A 24639-nucleotide genomic window follows, 5' to 3' on the forward strand; every position below is an offset into this window, starting at 1 on the left:
GTTAAGATGAAGGGTTAGCTAATTACCCTTCATGAGAGATTAAAATTAATTTAAATTCATTTAAGTATGAAGGGTTAATCTTTTTCGTCTTTGGCAAATAAAAAGGTAATTAATTAGAAGGTTAAATCTCCTATTATTTTTAAAAATACGAACTTTGGCCTTATTGTTAATTTACTAATAATTGTTATATTAAAAATAAATACAACTAGAATTCATATCCATTCAAACTCTAAAAATTTGTCAATTTTCTATTATTTAATTAAATTTGAGAAGGTTAATAAAAATAAATTTAAATTTTAAAAAATAATCTGTGATTTTAGGGTTAATCATTGTTATTGTAAAAAATAAAAAGTAAATTATCATGTTAGCGTGAAAATAAATGTTAAACATAGATAATATCTAACCAAAAATAACTAAAAAAATGTTATAAAACTAACGACTAGCAATATGAGTAAAGAGAATAGAGAGAAGACAATGAGCACTCAATCCTTGAATTCTTCTTTTTTCTTCACTTACAAATACAATCTCATGTCATCTACTTATAGGCATGTGAAAGGGAGATATTACATGCATCATATTTATGAGAATTTACTTATAAATGTCAATAGACATCTACAATTAGTACTACTATAACTCATTGGAATACCAATGGACATCCATAATAATAATATTATAACACTCCCTTGGATGTCCATTTATTCAACCAAGAATATGCCTCTTTAAAACCTCACTAGGTAAAACCCTATGGGAAAAACCCAAGTGAAGGAAAAAGAGTACATTATTCTTATTCATCATTTGAGGTAATACTTTGCTAGAAAGAAAAAAATTATAATACTTGCTCCCCCTTTTGTCTACATCCCTATCCTGTAAGATCATCACTCGAGGTCCTTGAACCGTCGTAGTCAAATTTTGTAGACTAGTTCTTCGAATCTCTTTGTAGGCAGTGCCTTCGTGAATAAATCGACGAAGTTATCACTAGATCGATCTTGTTGAATATCAATAGCATCATTCTCTTGAAGATCATGAGTAAAGAAGAACTTTGGATATATGTGTTTTGTTCTATCACCTTTGATATATCCCGTCTTCAATTGAGCTATACATGCTGTATTATCCTCATACAAAATTGTTGGTATCTCCATTTGAGAGGACAACCCACATGTCTTCTGAATGTGTTGGATTATTGATCTGAGCCAGACACGTTCTCGACTTGCTTCATGAATTGCAAGAATTTCTGCATGATTAGATGATGTAGCCGCAATTGTTTGCTTGGTAGAACGCCAAGATATAGTAGTACCACCATATATGAAGACATAACTCGTTTGTGATCGTCCCTATAAGGATCAGACAAATAACCTGCATCTGCATATACTCTGATTTGGACAAATGAGAATAGTATAAACCCATATCCATTGTACCTCTAAGATATCGAAATATATGTTTGACCATTGTCCAATGTCTTCTTGTAGGTGATGAACTATATCTTGCTAATAAATACACAGCAAATGATATATCAGGTCGAGTGTGACTAGCAAGATATATTAGTGCACCTATTGTGCTCAGATATGGTACTTCAGAACCAAGCAGTTCTTCATCATTTTCCTTAGGTCGGAAAAGATCTTTATTAATTTCAAGTGATCTCACGACCATTAGAGTACTTAGTGGGTGTGCCTTACCAATATAGAATCTTTTAAGTATATTTGATATATAAGCAGATTGGTGTATAAAAATCCCATTCTTAAGATATTCAATCTGCAAGCCGAGGCAAAATTTTGTTCTGCCAAGATCTTTCATTTCAAATTCTAGTTTTAGGCAATTTGTAGCCGTTTGAAGCTCTTCAGGAGTTCCAATGATGTTTAAATCATCAACGTACACTGCAATAATCACAAATTGTGATTTAGATCTCTTTAGGAGTTCCAATGATGTTTAAATCATCAACGTACACTGCAATAATCACAAATTGTGATTTAGATCTCTTTATAAAAACACAAGGGCAAATAGGATCGCAATAATCACAAATTGTGATTTAGATCTCTTTATAAAAACACAAGGGCAAATAGGATCATTATTATAACCTTGTTTCAATAAGTACTTAGTTTAGCGGTTGTACCATATACGTCCTACTTGCGTTAAACCATAGAGAGACCTCTATAGTTTTATCGAATAGAACTCTCTCGGATTAGAGTTATACTTTTTAGGCAATTGTAATCCTTTCAGTATTTTAATATAAATGTCATTATCAAGTGAGCCATACAGATAGGCTGTGATTACATCCATGAGAGGCATTTCAAGTTTTTCACAAACTACCAAATTAATTAAATATTGGAAAGTTGTTGCATCCACCACAGGAGAATACGTCTCTTCATAATCAATACCGGGTCTTTGTGAGAATCCTTGGGCAACTAATCGTGCTTTATATCTAACTACTTCATTATTCTCGTTATGTTTTCGTACGAAAACCCATTTATATCCTACAGGTTTTATACCAGCATGTGTCTAAACAACAGGTCCAAAAACTTTACGCTTCGCTAGAGATTTTTATTCACAATCTATAGCATCTTTCTATTTCGGCCAATCTTCGCGATGTCTATACTCCTCCATAGACATTGGTTCAAGATCATCATTTTCATTTATAACATTTTGCGCAACATGCAAAAATATCATCGACGATCATTTCATTTCCGTTCCATCGTTCCCCAGTCATAATATAATTGATAGAGATCTCTTCATTTTCTTTAATTTCAGGTACTCGATTCTCTTTCAGAACTAACTCATCTAGAGTCTCACAGGAGAATTTTACATGAGCAACATTTTCCTCAACTTGGTCATTTGTATGCTTTGCTCCCTTTCTTTTACGAGGATTTTTAACTTTGGAACCGACTAGTCTACCACACTTTATTTGTCCCTTTATCTCATTAGCGGTGATAGGTTGTCCTTCAGGAACATCAATTCCGATAGGAGCATTTGCAGCTAGTATATGTGACTTAGTCACTCTTTTTGGGTTAGTAAACGCGTCTGGCAGTTGATTTGCTAATTTTTATAAATGAATTATCTTTTGAACTTCTTGTTCACATTGTTTCGTGCGAGGATCATGGTGGGACAATGATAAAATTATCTTTTGAACTTCTTGTTCACATTGTTTCGTGCGAGGATCATGGTGGGACAATGATAATTCATTCCAGCTAATTTCTTTTACCTTGTTCACATTGTTTCGTGCGAGGATCATGGTGGGACAATGATAATTCATTCCAGCTAATTTCTTTTACCAGCTGCTTAGTTTCTCCCCTTAATGTTGGGAAAAGTGTCTCATCAAAATGACAATCGACAAAACATGTCGTAAACAAATCTCCTGTAGACGGTTCAATATATTTAATTATAGATGGAGATTCATACCTAACATATATTCCTAACCTCCTTTGAGGTCCCAGCTTCGTGCATTGTGGTGGAGCAATTGGAACATAAACCGCACATCCAAAAATTCTTAGATGAGAAATATTTGGTTCATGACCATAAACCAATCGTAATGGGGAGAATTCATGATAACTTGTTGGCCTGATGCGAATAAGTGTTACTGCATGTAAGATAGCATGTCCCCATGCAGATATAGGAAGTTTTGCTCTCATAAAATTAATGGTCTGGCAATTAATTGAATTCGTTTTATAAATGATTCTACAAGGCCATTCTAAGTATGAACATGTGCTGCAGGATGTTCAAATTCCAATAGCAGTACAATAATCATTGAACGCTTGAGAAGTGAATTCACCCGTATTATCAAGTCGTATAGTTTTAATCGGATTGTCTGGAAAGTGAGCTCGTAGTCGGATTAGTTGAGCTAGTAATCTCGTAAACGCCAAATTGCGAGTTAATAATAAGCATACATGTGACCATCTTGTTGAAGCATCAATTAAAACCATAAAATATCTAAATGGTCCACTTGGTGGATGTATAGGTCTACAAATATCACCATGTACGCATTCCAAAAATCCAAGGGATTCAGTTCCAATCTTAGTCAATAATGGTCTAGTAATTAATTTGTCTTGAGAGTAAGCAGCACATGAGAATTCATTTGTTTGTAATATTTTTTAATTTTTCAATGAATGTCCACATGAATTCTCTATAATCCTCCGTATCATAATTGAACCAGGATGACCTAACCGGTTATGCCAAACTATAAACTCATTGTGATTAGTTAACTTCTGGTTTACTGTAGCATGTGCCTTAATTTTGCCAATATTGGTGTAGTATAAACCAGAAGAAAATGCAGGCAATTTTTCTAGTACACTTTTCTTACCTGAAAGAATAGTCGTAATATACAAATATTCGACATTGCCTTCATTTGTTGTCTCAATATGATATCCATTATTGCGAATATCCTTAAAACTCAATAAATTTCATTGAGACTTTTCAGAATATAAGGCATCATCAATTACAAATTTTGTTCCTCTAGGCAATATGATATGAGCTCTTCCGGAGCCTTCAATTAGGTTTGCACTACCACAAATTGTATTGACATTTGTTTCTTGCTTCTTTAAGTATGAGAAATATTTCAAATCCTTAAGTATAGTATGTATTGTTGCACTTTCGATGAGGCAAACATTTTTGTCATCAACAAAATGTCCAATCAGAGATAATTCTATATTCTTCATTAAAAGAGTGACATGCGCCAAAGCAAAGAAAATAAATAAATAAATAATAAAATAAAGGAAATGTAAAAAAAATATGAAAGTCATAACTCATATTGCACCTAAAACACATAAATATTGATTAAGACTTTTATTTTATTGCATAGGTATTTATATGATATCATAAACATTACATTGATATTAATTTGATAATGTAAATATTCTGCTTATGAAAATAATATTATCATCCTTGAATATTATTGCTATCAATCAAATAGGGAATATTTTCCTCTGGTTGGAAGAAAAAATCAGCAACATCCAGATGAGTGATATCGTTAGAAGGACCGCACTCAGTAACGAAATTTGTTTCCAGCTTTTTCTTATTCTTTTTTAGTGATTCTTGATAGAGCTCAATAAAATGCTTTGGTGTATGAAAAATACGCGACCAATATCCTTTCATTCCACAACGATAACATGAACTTTCTATTGAATTTTTGTTTGAGTCCTCTTTATCCTTCCCAATTTTCTTCTCATTTCGCTCCCACTTCAAGTGGCGAGATGGTTTTTTCTAAATAACCACCACGATTATCAAAATGATCCGAACGACCTCGACCACATCCGTGCCCACGGTCACAATCACGATCACGACCACGGCCTTGTGTTTGATTATGATGCTGATACATAGTCACATTCACTTTAGGGAAGAGAGTAGAACCAATTGGATGTGCTTCATAATTTTTCATCAAGAGCTCATTATTTTGTTCAGCCATGAGAAGACAAGAAATCAATTCAAAATATTTCTTAAAACCCTTTTCACGATATTGCTGCTGTAGGAGCAAATTCGATGCATGAAAAGTGAAAAAGTCTTTTCCAACATATCCTCATCAGTGACTTTTCCCCACATAATTTCAACTGGGAGCTAATTCGAAACATAGTTGAATTATATTCACTTACTATTTTATAATCTTTAAAAAATAAGTTCATCCAATCATAACGATATTTGGGAAGAATAACCATCTTCTGGTGGTCATACCTCTCTTTTAGGCTATTCCAAAGGTGTAAAACCCTGAAAATTTGAATATAATGTGATAAATAATTATAAATATGTTATAATATAATAAAAAATATATTTTGATGTTTGAGTATGCTAGGAATTGATTTGAGATCAATTCAATGTATATATATGAATATATGAGTGCAAATGCACAAAGCATACATGAAGAAGAAATCTGAGAAAAATGACTAGTTATGAGTTTCTATTTTTTTCACACTGATGTAGTTGGAATATGGAAAAGTGTAAATGACTAAAGTTGTAGGTCTCTTTAAAGTCTTTCTAAAAAATCTTAAATCACCTTTTTCTGAGGTCGTATGAGAAAGTTATAGCCAAAATACCGAAGAGTATGTTTCTAGTCAGACTGGATTTCCAGTTTCGGGTTTCGGGTTTTGGGCTGTATTTATTCGGGTTTGCTGCCATATATATACATGTTATATCACGAAAAACACCTCTTTTCTTTTGTTTTCTAAACCCTATCAGCCCCCCCTCTTCTCTTCCAAATCCTAGATCCGTTCTTGGCGATTTTGAGGAGTTTCGAAGGGTTTATAGCGTGATTTCGTGCGATTCTATCGAAGGAGAAGCGTTCTCACGCGTGTTCAGGAGTTCTACTACACCCCTCAGGTGAGTAACATCTCGTCCAGCCCTATCCTATGTTCTTAAAAGTTTTCTAATCATTTTAATGGGTTTTGTTGAGCCTAAAACGTATATTTGAGTATAAAAAGATGTTCTTTATAGCATATGATGCGAAAATCTTGTGTTTCAGTTTATAAAAAGTCCACCAACATTTTGGGTAATAAAGATCTAGATCAGAAATAGTTTAATCATGAGTTAAATCACAACTTCTTGTTTTCGAAACGTTTCTAACATGTGTGTTTGTGTTTAGGGTTTTGGCGATGTATTTTCGTGTTTAATTTTTTGTTGCATATTGTTATATGACTATTAGAAATGTTAGATTTTTGTTTAAGAAGAATTATGCACGTTTTAGATCCGATTCGAAGCAGACAGAAACCTGTAAAGGGTTTCTGCCTGTTTCGCAGTCGACCGCAGTGGACATGGCGGTCGACCAGTTGTCTGCCTTATGTGCGGTCGACCGCGGTGGGCGCGGCGGTCGACCGCGAGGCATTTTTGTTGAGCAGTCAGTTCTGCTCTTGGCGCGGTCGACCGGAGTGACCTCTGCGGTCGACCGCCGCACAGTTTGTGCACGTTTGAGTTTCATTGTGTATTTTTACGTGTACGAGGAGTTGCCTCGATTATCTGGTACTAGAATTCAGTGATTAACTAATTATCTATACATGTTAGATGACTTGAGAGCACCACTTTAGATCCGCACATCGAGACACGTGTGAAATTAGTATATGTATATCTTTTCATATATCTCATCGACATTTACGCATTTTGTACAGTCCATGTGTTGGACATTTATTTCATTCAGTCCATGTGTTGGGCATTTATCTTTCAGTCCATGTGTTGGACATTTATCATACATAGTCCATGTGTTGGACATTCATTTTTATTAGTCCATGTGTTGGACACCCCGTTAAATTTTGAGTATGACACTTAACCGAGTTAGGACACGGCATTTTACATGAGATGGAGACATGACAACTATGTAGGCTGGATACGGCACTTATGTGGGTTTTGACATGACACTATGTTCAAGAATTGAGATGGGTTTGTTTTTCTTTAGTTTTATTGTTCCATATATTAGATTTAGGGATTTGGTATTTAGGGGTCTACAATTTGAGATACAAGGTATATACATGAGGGTTTCCTTGTTTGGATTATTTCATTCGACGTACCTATGCTCGTGTTGTAAATTTCTAAATATTAAAATCCTCATTTTTTTAGGATCAATGATTTTATATTATTATGTGCTAACTATATTTTCTTATATGCAACGAGTCCTCTCCTTTGGGGTTGGTTGTGATGTTACTCGCTAGCGTTTTGACGCTCGTTGTCCCTCCCATTTTAGGTAACGAGCCAGGTGTACGGAGAGTCGCAGGTTGATGACGATGCACATTAGTGTGTGCCCTACTATTGTAGTTTTATTTTATTTTGTTGAGCTCCACTATAGACTTTTATTTAGACATTGAGAGTTATGTTCTAGAGGTTGTAAAGGTTGTGTGCCTTATTTCCTTTTTGTCAGACATTCTGAATTTGAGACTGGTTGAGATTTCCAGACTATTTATTTCAGAGTTTGACTTTGCATTTCAGTTTGTTGGATGATGAAATATTAAATTTGAACTCTATTGTTTCATCGTATTATCTTTCACTTGCTTTTGTACCTACACCTATTATTGACTCTACTAGGGAGATAGTAATTGTGATGGTGAAACATGTTATTGCACGGTGTGGTACATGGCAGGTTTGACATTCCTGGTTTCACCTTGGACTGCAGCTTTGTGTGAACCCAGGGGCGTCAGAGTTGGTATCAGAGCTCTAGTTCCAGTATCCTTAGGATCATCCTGTGTTGAGTCGTGGAGCTAGGTTAGATATATATATATATATGTGTGTGTGTGTGTGTGTGTGTGTGTGTGTATTTTTGCTATCTCATTTACCGTGATAATTAAGCTCAAGCTCTCCTTTTGATATTATATATATTGAAACGAAGATGTGGTCGAGGTAAAACTTGTACCTGGAGAACCAGGCATGCAGAGCTGAGCCGCAGCAGGCTTTACAATATTTGATCTACTTCATGGCACCGTTAGCAACAAGATCTTACAACACTCGAGGAGCAAGTACTGTATCTGTTTCCGTCAGCAGTACCTCTTTTAGGAGTTCCATCACCGGTTGTACCCATCATGAAAGTAAAGAAGCAATACTTATGAAGGCACCACCACCACAATTAGCTATTTATAGAGCCGCAGAGCAGGAAGTTTAGCTCTGAAAGAATAAAAAAGATATCAGACAATAAGAGCACCAGAGTTTCAAGGCACACCAATTTCAGTTGCAACGTATAAGTGAAGTGTAGGGTCCTGTTTTTGCTTATGTATACCAAGTGTAGGATCATGACCCTTAAGAATAGAGTGCGCTCTTATAAAAATCTGTGAAAGCTTTACACTTAAACACTAGAGGGTGAATAAAAATCTGTGAAAGCTTTACACTTAAACACTAGAGGGTGAGTTTGCAAAGTAGATTATAAATTACAAAGAAAGAATGGCAATCTTAGAAAATAAACATCACAAACACAAGTATGTATACTGGTTCTACCTCCCCGGTGTACATCCAGTCCCCAAGCAAATCTCGCGTGAGAGTTTCCACTATGATTTTAAAACCTTACAAAATCAAAAGCAAACCTGACCAATTTGCAAGACTATGCAAATTGCAACCCAATTGACAAGATCATGCCAATCGTCACACCGATCTCTAGACCAAGAGATCAACCCTCTCAAACCTGAGAGAACCTTTCTTGAAATAATGTACAATTCCAATCCTATAAGCCTTGATGTGGATGTGAACGTGTAACAGTGGCTTATCAATCTTTTTAACACTCTGAATATTACCTAAACAAGCTCTAAGAATGATAGGAACATAGGCAATATCAGAAACTCTCTTTTATAGAAAAACAGATTGAAAAACTAAAAGTTTAGAGAGTTAATTTGTACAATATGTGAATCTTACAAGTGCAAAACTTGGTACTTGTTTTTTGATGTTTAAACCTATTTATAGCCTCTGAAATGACATAATTTTAAATCCAATTAACGCCCACAAAACGGCTATAAATAGTCACTTATTCAAAACCTAAAATCAAAAAAAAAAAAAACTCCATCTGTAGTCGACTACAAGTCATAGTAGTCGACTACACTGAGTCTAAACAGACTCTGTGAAGTTAGAAAATTGCTTAGTAGTCGACTACAAGGCATAGTAGTCGACTACACTGTAAACTCACAGATTCTGGAATTTTATTTTTAGTATTTTGGCTGTAACTTTATCATCCGACATCAGAATGAGGTGATTTAAGATTTATTGAAAAGCTGTTGAAGAGATCTATAGCTTTTGTCTTTTGAGTTTTTCCAGATTCTAATTGATAAGGGGTATAAATAAAATAGTTTAAGACTCGTTTAATATCTATAAACTCTAATGGCTAACATAGGGGATTTCTATTGTTAACCAACATACTAAGCATGTGTTAGTGTTTTCTAACACTATGTATGTACATGTGTGTGAGTGATCAAGGCTTGTACAAATTTCTAAGTAAAGAAAATATAAAATTATATTTTGATAATAAAGTATATCTTCTTCTTTGATTCATTTTGCCTTGAAGTCATCTATGTCTTGAGTATCTCTTTGAATATAATTGTTGATACAGCTCTGATACTACAAAACAAATGTTAGCACATAATACACACAACATATAATATTTGTTATCATCAAAATAAACTAATCTTGGGGTCAAGATTCCTAACATTCTCCCCCTTTTTGATGATGACAAATATATGTTATTAAGATATAAAAAATTTTAACCCCCCTGCATAAAATCATTAAATAAAATCTTTTACTCCTCCTGCACCAAAGCATTAGTAAAAAATTTAAAATTTTCTGTATAACTCCCCCTTTGTCATTAACAAAAAGAAATAAACATAATTCTAGTTAAATTTTTCTTTTCCCGGGTACCTTAATAAAAATATTAAGCACTTTGGTACCCTTTTATATTATATCATTAGGATTAGCCCTTAGGAATCCAAATCCACTTGGAATTTGGTTTCCATTTGTTAACATAAGTGTAATTCTTTGAATTGCAAACTTCATAAATATAAGATGAAATATAATAATTCCTATCATGAATATTCAAATTCTTAGGAATCCATATATACTTATTTTGTTTAGCATGAATATTCTTATTATTATTCTTCAAAACATAATCATTCTTTATAAAATACTTAGGAACAAATCCAATGCCAAAATGATTGTTTGAAGATTTTTGAAATGAGAGCAAATTATTCAAATTCTCTTTACTTTTATTGAATTTACTAACATTCAAACATATATCATCATATTTTAATTTAATAGAAGAAATATCTTTATCTAAAACATTAATGCGGATTTTTAAATCATTGCATTCTGATTTTAGATAAACATTCTCATTAGTCAAAATATGATTTTCTTTAAGCAAAGATTTATTTTCCTCTTTTAATTCAATTACTTGAGAATTAGAAATAGTAGAAGAATTAAAATCAGAAATTTCTTCAAGTAATCTTTTATTTTCACCTTTAAGAAAATTATGTGAAGCCTTTAATCTCAAAAATGTTTCATATAATTCATTGAAAGTATCTAAAAGCTCTTCATTGTTACTTACTTCATCTTATGCCATAAAACACATATGAGCGCTTTCATTTTCTTCGATTTCTTCATCCGAAGACGAATCATCACTATCATCCCATGTAGCCACCAAAGCCTTTCTTTTCTTGTTGAATTTTGTAGACTTTGACTTTGATTTTAGAAGGGGACAATCATTCTTCATATGGCTTATTGCAACCATAACAAATGAAATTATTGTTAGTATCTTAACATTACTTGTACCTTCATAAGTTACCTCGAGTGTGTGCCAAATATCATATGCGGATGTGGCCATTGACACCCTATTGAACTCATTCTTGTCAAAAGCATAAAATAAGGTATTCATTGCTTTAGAATCCAAGTTTGCATTGTTCCTTTGAGATGTAGTACATTCCGTGAAAGGAGTGGTTGGCTTCTCATATTTTATTTCCACAACGTTCCAAAGTTCATAGCCAATTGATTGGAGATAGATTTTCATTCGGCACTTCCAATAGTTGTAATTTAGTCCATCAAACATTGGTGGATGATTTGTAGAATGTCCTTCTTTGAATTGTGATGTATTTGTTGACGTCATCTTTCACCTCGCTCTAATACAAAATGTAGGGTCCTGTTTTTGTGTATGTCTACCAAGTGTAGGATCGTGACCCTTAAGAATAGAGTGCGCTCTTATAAAAATCTACGGAAGCTTTACACTTAAACACTAGAGGGTAAGTTTGCAAAGTAGATTATAAATTGCAAAGAAAGAATGGTAATCTCAGAAAATAAACATCACAAACACAAGCATGTATACTAGTTCCACCTCCCCGGTGTACATCCAGTCCCCAAGAAAATCCCACTTGAGAGTTTCCACTATGATTTTGAAACCTTACAAAATCAAAAGCAAACCTGACCAATTTGCAAGAATATGCAAATTGCAACCCAATTGACAAGATCATGCCAATCGTCACACCGATCTCTAGACCAAGGGATCAACCCTCTCAAACCTGAGAGAACCTTCCTTGAATCAATGTACAATTCCAATCCTATAAGCCTTGATGTGGATGTGAACGTGTAACAGTGGCTTATCAATCTTTTTAACACTCTGAATATCGCCTAAACAAGCTCTAAGAATGATAGGAACATAGGCAATATCAGAAACTCTCTTTTATAGAAAAACAGATTGAAAAACTAAAAGTTTAGAGAGTTAATTTGTACAATATGTGAATCTTACAAATGTAAAACTTGGTGCTTATTTTCTGATATTTAAACCTATTTATAGCCCCTGAAATGACATAATTTTAAATCCAATTAACGTCCACAAAACGGCTATAAACAGTCACTTATTCAAAACTTGAAATTAAAAAAAAAACGGCATCTGTAGTTGACTACAAGTCATAGTAGTCGACTATACTGAGTCTAAACAGACTCTGTGAAGTCAGAAAATTGCTTAGTAGTCGATTACAAGGCATAGTAGTCGACTACACTGTAAACTCACAGATTCTAGAATTTTGTTTTTAGTATTTTGGCTGTAACTTTATCATCCGATATCGGAATGAGGTGATTTAAGATTTATTAACAAGCTATTGAAGAGACCTACAACTTTTGTCATTTGAGTTTTTCTAGATTCTAATTGCTAAGGGGTATAAATAAAATAATTTAAGACTTGCTCAATATCCATAAACTCTAATGGCTAACATAGGGGATTTCTATTGTTAACCAACACACTAAGCATGTGTTAGTATTTTCTAACACTATGTATGTGCATGTGTGTGAGTGATCAAGGATTGTACAAATTTCTAAGCAAAGAAAATATAAAATTACATTTTGATAATAAAGTATATCTTCTTCTTTGCTTCATTTTGCCTTGAACTCATCTATGTCTTGAGTATCTCTTTGAATATAATTGTTGATATAGCTCTGATACTATAAAACAAATGTTAGCACATAATACACATAATATATAATATTTGTTATCATCAAAATAAACTAATCTTGGGGTCAAGATTCCTAACAGGAAGGAGTATGTCAAAATTTCTTGAACATCAACTTAGTACCAAGCAGAAGTTAGATGTATTCAACATTGAGGACATCGCTGGAGGATAGCAACGACATCAAGATTTTTGATGGGGCAGCAATTATCACCTATTTGGGAGAATTTTAGTCACTATTTCAACAAGCAGTTAGAGCTAGTCTAAGTGAAGAAGGGAAATATACCCGTAGTGAAGGAAGAAATCAAAACCAAAATAGTGACAATGACAATGGCAAGAGAACTATTACGGAATCTAGAGAATCCTAGCAGCAGAGAATGATTTTAACCCAGCAACAAGGACAATATAAGAAAGGAGCACCATATGATTCGAGAGCGCCGAAGTAGCACAGAGTTCAGAGTACATGTTATAATCACAACAAGATCGAACAAAGAGCGAAAGACTTGTCGTAGTACACCAGCAGGAAGCCGGCACGTTAGAGGTCACGGTCGATAGTCTCAGAGTCACAATTTTGGCCAGCAGCGGGAAAATAAAGACACTACTTGTTAATCCGAGGATTTAGGGGTCAACAGGCCAGATTTGCACTATCCAGGAGATTCCTGAAGGACAGATGGTCCCATATATGTTTCACCACCAGCAGAGTTTATACAGCAGTACCGCGTGATCAGGGTACGAGTGGAGCTTTCTTCATGATTTCCTTTTCAGCTCGGATCTAGTTTGATTTAGGAAATTCGCTTATCTCTTATCTTTCATACCTTCGTTGATAGGTTTCAGCTTGTAGCATATTCCTTAGATATTCCGTTGTCAGTCTCTACTCCTCTAGGGGGAGTGTCCCTTCTATCTGTAGGAGATGTATCATTAGACTAGATGAGTCTGAGTTAGTCATCGAGTTGATCGTGTTGCTAATGTTAAATTTTAACATTCTTTCTTGGTATGGATTAGCTATCATCATACCATGTTAGTATCGACTGTTTTACTGAAACAGTCAGCTTGTGAGCATTCGTTGGATTTGTATAGATAGTAGCAACCTCACAGGGTGACCGGAATTGGAGTCATTTCTGGTATACGTCGAGTAGGTGATGCTGAGGGACCGGAGTGCTGATTTGTGTGAGAATAGAGTTGTCTCAGAATATCAGGATGTCTTTCAGGACATACCTAGATTTCCTCCAGTAAGTTGTTTCCTGCATCGAGTTGCACCCGAGCACAGTACCGATATCCCGAGCACCTTATCATATGGTACCTACTGAGGTGAGGGAGCTACAGATAGGGCTAGATAAATGAGTTATTATCTTAGAGTATTACTCACTGGAGTATCTTCTATTTATGGGAACACTGATCCTCTTCAGGAGAATGAGGACGGTAACTTATGATTATGTGTAGATTTTTATGATGTGAACAAGTTCACTATCTAGACATGATAGGATTTATGACTTGTTCGATCAGCTGCGCGAAGCGCAACATTTCTCGAAGATTGATCTTCGTTTTGGGTTATTATAGTTGCGAGTTCGGGAGATGGATAATCCCAAAACCGCTTTTTCCCCGACTCGATATGGATTTTTCGAGTCTCTGGTCATGCCATTTGGGTTAACCAATTCACCCGTGATAATTATGGATTTGATGAACCAGGTTTTTCTATCCCTATTTGGACTAGTTTGCGATTGTTTTATCAAGGATATTCTCATTAATTCGAGATTGGAGGCAGAACACGAGCAACATCTCCGTTTAGCTTTGCAGACCCTGCGGGAGCATTAGTTATATGCCAAGTTTAGCAAATGTGAGTTTTGGCTTTCCGAGGTCAGATTTCTCAGACTTGTCATCAGTAGAGAAGGCATAGCAGTGGATCCGGCCAAGGTTACAACAGTTCAATTGAGAACCACCCAAGACGATGACAGAGATTCATAAATTTTTTTTTTTTGGGTTTAGCCAGCTAGGCTATTACAAGGAGTTCATACAGCACTTCTCGAAGATTTTGAAGTCACTTACACGCCTTACGAAGAAGGGTATACAGTTTAATTGGAACACGGAATGCCAGAAGTCCTTTGATACTTTAAAGGCTAAGTTGACTACAGCGCTGGTTTTGACTATTCTGAGCAGCGACAGGACATACGTTGTTTACATAGATACATCATTAGCAGGTTTAGGAGGCGTCTTAATGCAGACTCAGAGGGTAGAAGCATATATCTCATGGAAATTTAGGGTGCACGAGCAGAACTACCCCACTCATGATTTGGAGTTAGCAGCAGTGATATTTGCACTGAAGTCACGAGACATTACTTGTATGGAGTGCAATTTGAGTTGTTCACCAACCACCAGAGTTTGAAGTATCTTTTCTCCCAGAAGGAACTCAACCAAAGACAGCGGTGGTGGATTGAGTTTATTGAGGACTATGAATTCGTGATTCAGTACACCCAGGAACAACTAAGATGTACAAGGACCTAAAGAGACACTTTTGGTGGAGTGATATGCGTAGGAAGATTTCAGAGTATGTAGCTAAGTATCTTTCCTGTCAGCAAGTGAAGGCAAAACATCAGAGACCGGCAGAAATACTTTAGCCTTTACCCATTTCGGAATAGAAGTGGGTGAACATTTTTAGAGACTTTATTGTAGGGTTGCCGAAGTCGAAGAAAGAAAATGATTCTGTTTAGGTGATATTGGATGGACTAATGAAGTCAACACATTTTATTCTAGTAAAGACTAACTATACAGCTGAGACGTATGCGAGGATATTTATTCAAGAGATAATTCGACTTCATGGAGTTCCAGATATGATGATATCGGAATCGAGGTTCAGTGTCCATTCTGCATTTTTGGAAGGGTTTCCAGGATTCGTTTGGCAACAGATTTATCTTACAGTAGTGTATTCCACCCAGAGACGGATGGTCAGACAGAGTAAGTAAATCAGATGTTGGAGGACATGTTACGGGCTTGTGTCATTGACTTTCAAGGTAGCTGGGAGGACCATATTCCACTGACAGGGTTCGCTTATAACAACAGTTATCAAGCGACAATTGGTATGGCCCCGTATGAAGCATCGTACGGGAGGCCTTGCAGATCACCTATATGTTGGGTAGAGCCAGAGGATAGTTTAATGCTAGGGCCAGAGCTTATAAGACAGATTACTGAGAAAGTAACATTGATCAGAGAATAGATTCTAGTTGTTCAGAGTCGGCAAAAGAGCTATGTAGATAAGAGATGAAGACCATTGGAGTTCCAGATTTGAAGAGTTAGTTATGCTGAAAGTATAGTCTATGAATATGAAAGACGTTCAGCGATTCGGAAGGCGGGGAAGCTTGAACTGAGATATATTGGACCGTTCCGGATTTTGGAGCGTATTGGAGCTGTTTCATATAGACTAGACCTTCCAGCATTGATGTCTAGTGTACATAAAGTATTTTATGTTTCAATGCTCAAGAAACAATTACATGATGAAGAGCAGCAGTGAGTGTTGAACGCACCAGAGATTTAGCTTCAGGATGATTTGACTACGATTGAAATCCCAGTTTGTATACTTGCTAGAGAAGACAAGAAATTTAGAAACAAGATGTTTTCCCTTGGAGAAAATTTAGTGGAACCGGAAATGAGTTGAGGAGGTTTCTTGGGAGCGCGAGGAGGATATACATCGCGACTACCCACACCTGTTTGATCAAGGAGGATATACATCGCGACTACCCACACCTGTTTGATCAAGTAAATTAAATTTTTGTATGACTTGTTTATGGCTTATGGTTACCTGTATGGTGATGTTTATACTTAACACTAAAATGATGGTATTAACACTTAACTCCTAAGTACTCGGAACATATGGTATATATATGCGGGGTTCCTTGTTTGGATTTTTCGCTCGATGTGCTTGTTCCATTAAGTTAGGGGTTAAGTGGGGGTATTTGCATTTTAGATAGTTAAGTGTAGACATCGAGGATGATTCTCGGAAGCGCGAAGATGTTATACAGTGCGACTACCTGTAACTACTGAGAATGTGGATTGATTTATGTATGTGATTATTTGTATGGTTATATTTACACTTAACACTAGAATGAGGATATTTCCACTTAATTTTTAATCCTTTGGAACATATGTTACATATATGAGGGGTTCCTTGTTTGGATTTTTCACCCGACGTACTAGTTCCATTTGATTAGGGGTTGAGTGAGAATATTATCATTTTAGACCGTTAAGTGTAAATATCGCTATGGACTTATTTCAAAGATTTATACTTCGAGATGTGTACGGGAGGTTTTCCTTATCTGGATTATCCCTACTTGATTAGGGGTTTTCTCATATTATTAATTCCTAAGATACGTTGCGGAATTTCGAGGATGAAATTTTTTTAAGGGGGGAAGAATGTAAAACCCCAAAAATTTGAATATAATATGATAAATAATTATAAATATGTTATAATATAATAAAAAACATATTTTGATGTTTGAGTATGCTAGGAATTGATTTGAGATCAATTCAATATATATATGTGAATATATGAGTGCAAATGCACAAAGCATACATGAAGAAGAAATCTGGAAAAAATGACCAGTTATGAGTTTCTATTTTTCTCACACTGATGTAGTTGGAATCTAGAAAAGTGTAAAAGAATAAAGTTGTAGGTATCTTTAAGAGATTTCCAATAAATCTTAAATCACCTTTTTCTGAGGTCGTATGAGAAAGTTATAGCCAAAATACCGAAGAGTATGTTTCTAGTCAGACTGGATTTTCATTTTCGGGTTTCGGGCTGTATTTTTTCGGGTTTGTTGCCATATATATACATGTTATATCACAAAAAACATCTCTTTTCTTCTGTTTTCTAAACCCTAGCAGCCCCCTCTTCTCTCCCAAACCCTAGATCCGTTCTTGGCGATTTTGAGGAGTTTCGAAGGGTTACAGCGGGATTTCGTGGGATTCTATCGAAGGAGAAGCGTTCTTACGCATGTTCAGGAGTTCTACTACACCCCTCAGGCGAGTAACATCTCGCCTAGATCTATCCTATGTTATTAAAAGTTTTCTAATCATTTTAATGGGTTTTGTTGAGCCTAAAACATATATTTGAGTATAAAAAGATGTTCTTTATACCATATGATGCAAAAATCTTGTGTTTCAGTTTATAAAAAGTCCACCAATGTTTTGGGTAATAAAGATCTAGATCTGAAATAGTTTAATCATGAGTTAAATCATAACTTCTTGCTTTCGAAACATTTTTAACATGTGTGTTTGTGTTTAGGGTTTTGGCGATGTATTTTCGTATTTAATTTTTCGTTGCATATTGTTATATGACTATTAGAAATGTTAGATTTTTGTTTAAGAAGAATTATGCAGGTTTTAGATCTGATTCGAAGCAGACAGAAACCTATAAAGGGTTTCTGCCTCTTTCGCGGTCGATCGCAGTGGATGGACGGTCGACCGCCGGGCGCGCAGATGAGCAGTATGCTTCTGCCCTCTGCGCGGTCGACCACGGTGGACGCGACGGTCGACCGCTTGGCATTTTTCATGAGCAATTTGTTTTGCTCTTGAGGTCGACCGTAGTGACCTCTGCGGTCGACCGCCGCACAGTTTGTGCACGTTTGAGTTTCGTTGTGTATTTTTGCGTGTACGAGGAGTTGCCTCGATTATCTGGTACTAGAATTCTGTGATTAACTAATTATCTATACATGTTAGATGATTTGAGAGCTCCAGTTTAAATCCGCACATCGAGACACATGTGAAATTAGTATATTTATATTTTTTCATATATCTCATCGACATTTACGCATTTTGTACAGTCCATGTGTTGGACATTCATTTTATTCAGTTCATGTGTTAGGCATTTATCTTTCAGTCTATGTGTTGGACATTTGTCATACATAGTCCATTTGTTGGACATTCATTTTTATTAGTCCATATGTTGGACACCCTGTTAAATTTTGAGTATGACACTTAACCGAGTTAGGACATAACATTTTACATGAGATGAAGACATGACAACTATGTAGGCTGGATACGATACTTATGTGGGTTTGGACATGACACTATGTTCAAGAATTGAGATGGGTTTGTTTTTCTTTATTTTTATTGTTCCATATATTAGATTTAGGGGTTTGATATTTAGGGGTCTATAATTTGAGATACAAGGTATATACATGAGGGTTTTCTTGTTTGGATTATTTCGCTCGACGTACCTATGCTCGTGTTATAAATTTCTAAATATTAAAATCCTCATTTTGTTAGGATCAATGATTTTATATTATTATGTGCTAACTGTATTTTCTTATATGCAACGAGCCCTCTCCTTTGGGGTTGGTTGTGATGTTACTCGCTAGCGTTTTGACGCTCGTTGTCCCTCCTATTTCAGGTAACGAGCCAGGTGTATGGAGAGTCGCAGGTTGATGACGATGCACATTAGTGTGTGCCCTACTATTGTAGTTTTATTTTATTTTTTTGAGCTCCACTGTAGACTTTTATTTAGACATTGAGAGTTATGTTCTAGAGGTTGTAAAGGTTGTGTGCCTTATTTCCTTTTTGTCAGACATTCTGAATTTGAGACTTGTTGAGATTTCTAGACTATTTATTTCTGAGATTGACTTTGCATTTCAGTTTGTTGGATGATGAAATATTAAATTTGAACACTATCGTTTCATCATATATCTTTCGTATTATCTTTCACTTGCTTTTGTACCTACACCTATTATTGACTCTACTAGGGAGATAGTAATTGTGATGGTAAAATATGTTATTGCATGGTGTGGTGCATAGCATGTTTGACATTCCTAGTTTCACCTTGGACTGAAGCCTTGTGTGAACCCAGGGGGCGTCACAAAAGGACAAGGGGATCCTTTATCGTTAAATATTCCACTTTTAGTCCCTCATGAAGATGGTGTCGAAGGAAAATCATTGCTTTTGCTTTGTCCTGATTAGATGCATCATTACCATCTTTAATTGTATCATCAAGGGCATTAGTTTCCAGATGGATTTCAGCGTCAAGTATCTATGATAAATATTTTTTTCCCGTGATGTCTAATTCCACAAACTCAAGCTTTGCCAAATTTGCCATGATGCTAAAAAACAAACCGTTGTGCCACAGCAGGATAGAGCCTCATGCTAATAACATGTTATAAAGCTAATGGATAGCAATATGAGTAAAGAGAATAGAGAGAAGATAATGAGCACTCAATCCTTCAATTCTTCTTGTTTCTTCACTTATAAATACAATCTCATGCCATCTACTTATAGGCATGTGAAAGGGAGATATTACATGCATCATATTTGTGAGAATTTACTTGGGAATGTCAATAGACATCTACAATTAGTACTACTATAATTCCTTGGAATACTAATGAACATCCATAATAATAATATTATAAGAAAAACACTTTTTATTAATGAGAAATCTCAATACAAAACTAGTTTTTCACGCATAAAATTCATTTTGCTCAATAATACTACATACAAATCCCAACCCCCATCCCCAACAAAAATTAATTTTGCTCAATAATACTACATATGAATCCCCACCCCCTTCCCCAGCAAATAGTCTCCTATAAATAATTAATATAGATATCCTGGAACTTTTATTAATACATTAATCCTAAAATATTTACTTTAAATAACCCAAAATATCTTTCTTTTTATTTTCTAAAAATTCCTCTCCCTACTCCCGTAGAAAAAGAGTGAAGAAATTTTAACCCACATCCTCACAAAAATTAGTCAAGAAAGACTATTATTAATAATATCCATTTGCTGGGGAGTAATCATACCAAACCGAGGATTAATGGGTCTAAAATAGGTGCTAGGAACCAATTTTAACCTAAAATCTTGAGCTTCTAGGTGTTTAAACTTCTAGGTACTGGTCCAAAATCCTATTTATGCTCATCACCTTTCACATCTTTTTCATGTGGGGCTATACTCACACATAAATATCCCACATATGTTACTATTAGTAGCATCGAACATGTGAATACTATCAAGCCAATTTTAAAATTCAGAGTCTAAAATTATGAAGCCAAACCGATGAATGTTATCTACTACACATGCTATGAGAGGTGTATGTGGGAAATTTCCTGTTGTGCATGTTGTTTGTGTGCATGTTGTATTTGTTGATGTTAAATAAGAAATAGGGGTGGGCGTGGGTCGAGCGGGTTCAGGCCCGTGACCTGGCCCGCCGAGTTCAAGGCCGGGAGTCCCGCCCGAGTTAGAGTAGGCCATGTCTATTTCTCTGATCCCAGTTTTGGGACTGGACCTGGCCTAGCCCACGACCCACCTATGGGCGGGCCAAGTCGGCTCACGGCCCATGGGTCGTGGGTTGGCTCGTGGGATTTTTTTAACTTTTTTCTATTTTTTATTTCTAGTTTTCTAAACTACATTTACTTTGTATTAGTATCTATTAAATTATTTTTTCTATGTTACTCTTTATTTAAAATGATATATATACACACACATTATACAAAGATAAACATCATACAGAAAAACATCACAAACACAAAGATATATATATGGTTCAGACTTCGAAGGAAGACCTACGTCCACAGGAAATTAATAACTTTCCTTTAGTTTAAATTTAAATTATAAATACAAGAGGAAGAAAGGAAAAAATGTTAACTAAAAACTAAAAACTAAAGACTAAAAAACTAATAATTAAAATTTTGGGTCGGGTTGGGCAGGACCGGACCTGGCCGAGTTAATGATAGGCAGGGTTAAGGTGGACTGGGCCTATTTCTCTAGTCTCGGGTCTGGAGCTAAACCCAGCCCATGACCTGAGTATATCATGGGCCGAGTCGGGCCCAGCCCATTACGGGTTAGGCCGGGTCGTGATCCATGACGGGCTAGGTCAGGTCAGTTAGCGGCGTCGACCCGCCCACACCCAACCCTATCGGAAAGAGAGTCCTGCACAGATAAATACGTTAGAGGATCGAAGTTGGGTTTTTTGGTGATTCCTCTAACGATCAAGTAAGTCGTGATATGTAGTGGAGCAAGAAAGTGATATAGTTCTCTCTAAGTGTGCAGAAATTACGTACCATTGGTCAGTAGGCGATGTTCCTATTTATACTAAAATGATAGGGGCACTCGAGTAATTTTGACCGAGTATATGTAGTCGGCTTAGTCAGCTAATACTGTATACGTGTCCGTACCAGAGAATCGATAATACATTATGATTAATGCGGCCATGATAGAGAGCTTAAGGTTTTGATATGGTCTGATGATTTATTAAGAGTTCGACGATGGAGTAATGATGACTCTGTCAGTGTATTTAATGTGACAATGACTGGCTATCGTTTAATAAGTGTGAGGAGCATTGCCTTTTGTCTCTGCCTTCGAGGGAGGAGAGAAAGACTATCTCTTGTCTAGGCCTTCAGGAGAGACAAGAAGTAACGCCTTTCGTCTCAGCCTTCGAAGGAGATAAGAGGTGATTCCTTTCATCACGGACTTCGAGGGAGACAAGAAGTCAGTGTGTTTGGGTTGAGTTGGTGTGTAGTAAACTTGAGACATATGCCAGCTTGCAGAATGGGATTAACACTTGCTTATTACTATAGGATAACACTTGCCCCTTTCTCTCAAAATCTGGTGGCTGAATCTGAGTGAAATTGAACTGTTGCATGTCTAGTTTCAAGGCACATTTGGGTCACTGATAGGTAACTACTGATGTGACATTTTTGACATTAGAAAAGATAATGCTTCGATGTCACCTTGGGTCCTGAATGGAGAGTGCATGCCCGTTAAAAAACGAGAGGCGCTTCGGTTACCAAGCGGTCACCTCGATTTTTGTGGAACAATCTAACTATCTACCGATAGCTTCATATTGTTAGCTCTCGTGTTTTGATGATGATTTACAAACCTCATTATTGGTGCTAATTGCTTGTTAAGTGATATTACACAGGATGTGTTTTATCAAGCAATATAGTGCCATGATAGGAGGATGTATGGAATTGCACCGTAACGATGATATCCGTGGAGGTGGAGGCTAGTTGATGAAGAAGCCCTAAAAAGCTCAAAGATCGACTCACGTGAATATCAAATAAAGAAGAGCTTTGAAGTATTTGTTCAAGAAGAGCTTCATCAACATATCCTAGCAAATATCGTCGCTTAAGTATTTTACTCAATTATAAGTGGTATTTGTATTTTTTTTACTTCTCTCTAGTTCATAATGTAGGCAATAAATAAAGTAGATAGCTTTTGAAGCAATTGGGCATCACACACACACACACTCGTACTTTTAACGTTTTTACAAAATGATGAGTTTTCACAAACGAGAAATGATATTTGAAAAATTTCTTTTCTAACATGTGTGTTTCCATTAGAATAAAATTTTCCCAGTTTCATAATTTTTGTAATTTATTTACTATTTTTAAACACACTTTGAAAATCAAGTTTACTGTTCAAATATGAGTTGTGCACGATTTTCGGTCGACCGACTGTTCAAACCAGTCGATCGATAAACTACTCTGCATTTTAAATCTTGTTTCTGCTTAGTTGGCCGATCTTTATCAGTTGACAGAACAGTGTTATCAGTCGACCGATTCACTCATCAGTCGATCGAACAGTGTTATCAGTCGACCGATTCACTCATCAGTCCACCGATGATACTGTAACGGCTAGTTTTCTAGACTCTGGGATTTTAGGGATTTGGTTGATTTCCTTGATTTTCTTTGGAGTTGGACTGTTGTTTTGAGAGACTATATATATCCCTCATCCCTCATTTGTTAAAAAAAATCCAACAAATAAAAGAAAAGAAGAGAAAAAGAACTTCTAAGCTTATACTTTCACTCATTCTCAAGTTCTTAAGTTTTTCGGTTTACATTTTCAATTCCACAACCCCTGAGTTTCAATTGTTCTTCTCTTTATCCTTGCTATAGGATTATTGTAAAAGAGACTTTTCTTCATCTTGTATTTGTGTTGAGAGCTTGATCTCGAGGAGATCATCGTGTGGAGGGTGCGATCTCGGGGAGATCACTATGAAGAAGTTCCAGCTTCCAAACCGGGTTGTGTTGTGAATTACCATCGGGAGAGGTGGTCAGGGACATAAGTCGAGAGGACAGAACCTTGTGAACACATCAACGTCTTATTTGGTTAATTATCTCTAACTCTCTTTTCAGTTATTGCCTTAATTCTTTATTTGTGTCTAAAATTGCATTGAATTTTCATTAGTTGCACATTATTGTTTGATTATACTATTCACTCCCCCTCTAGGATAATTTCACTTGGTATCAGAGCTTTAGTCTCTATATTTGCTTAAGTTTAATCACCTTAGAGTAAAGATCCAAATGGAATCAAACATGAATGTGCATGCTCTTGAAGGTCAATCAACTACTAGACCTCTTTTGTTTAATTGTAATAATTTTACATGTTGGAAAGCTAGGATGTGCATTTACTTGAGATGCATTGACATTGACATCCTAGATATAGTCGAAAATGAATATGTTAAAAAATCTAGTCGTAATATGACCGAGGAAGAAAGGCATTTGGCTACTCTCAATGTTAAGGCTATGAATGCCTTGATTTGTGGACTCACTCCTAATGAGTATAATAGAGTGTCCACTTGTGCAACCGCACATGAGATTTGGGAGAAACTATGTATAACTCATGAAGGAACTCCTCAAGTCAAGGAGTCAAAAATTAGTAGTCTCATGCATGAATACGCATTAATTACGATGCTTCCAAATGAGTCTATTGATGCCATGTTTTGTCGGTTTACTAACATTGTAAATCAATTACATGGTATTGACAAGGTGCTTGAGAACCAAGAAAAGAACTACAAGATCTT

This window comes from Asparagus officinalis, chromosome 2 (assembly GCF_001876935.1).
Source record: "Asparagus officinalis chromosome 2, Aspof.V1, whole genome shotgun sequence".
In the NCBI taxonomy this organism is placed as follows: Eukaryota; Viridiplantae; Streptophyta; class Magnoliopsida; order Asparagales; family Asparagaceae; genus Asparagus; species Asparagus officinalis.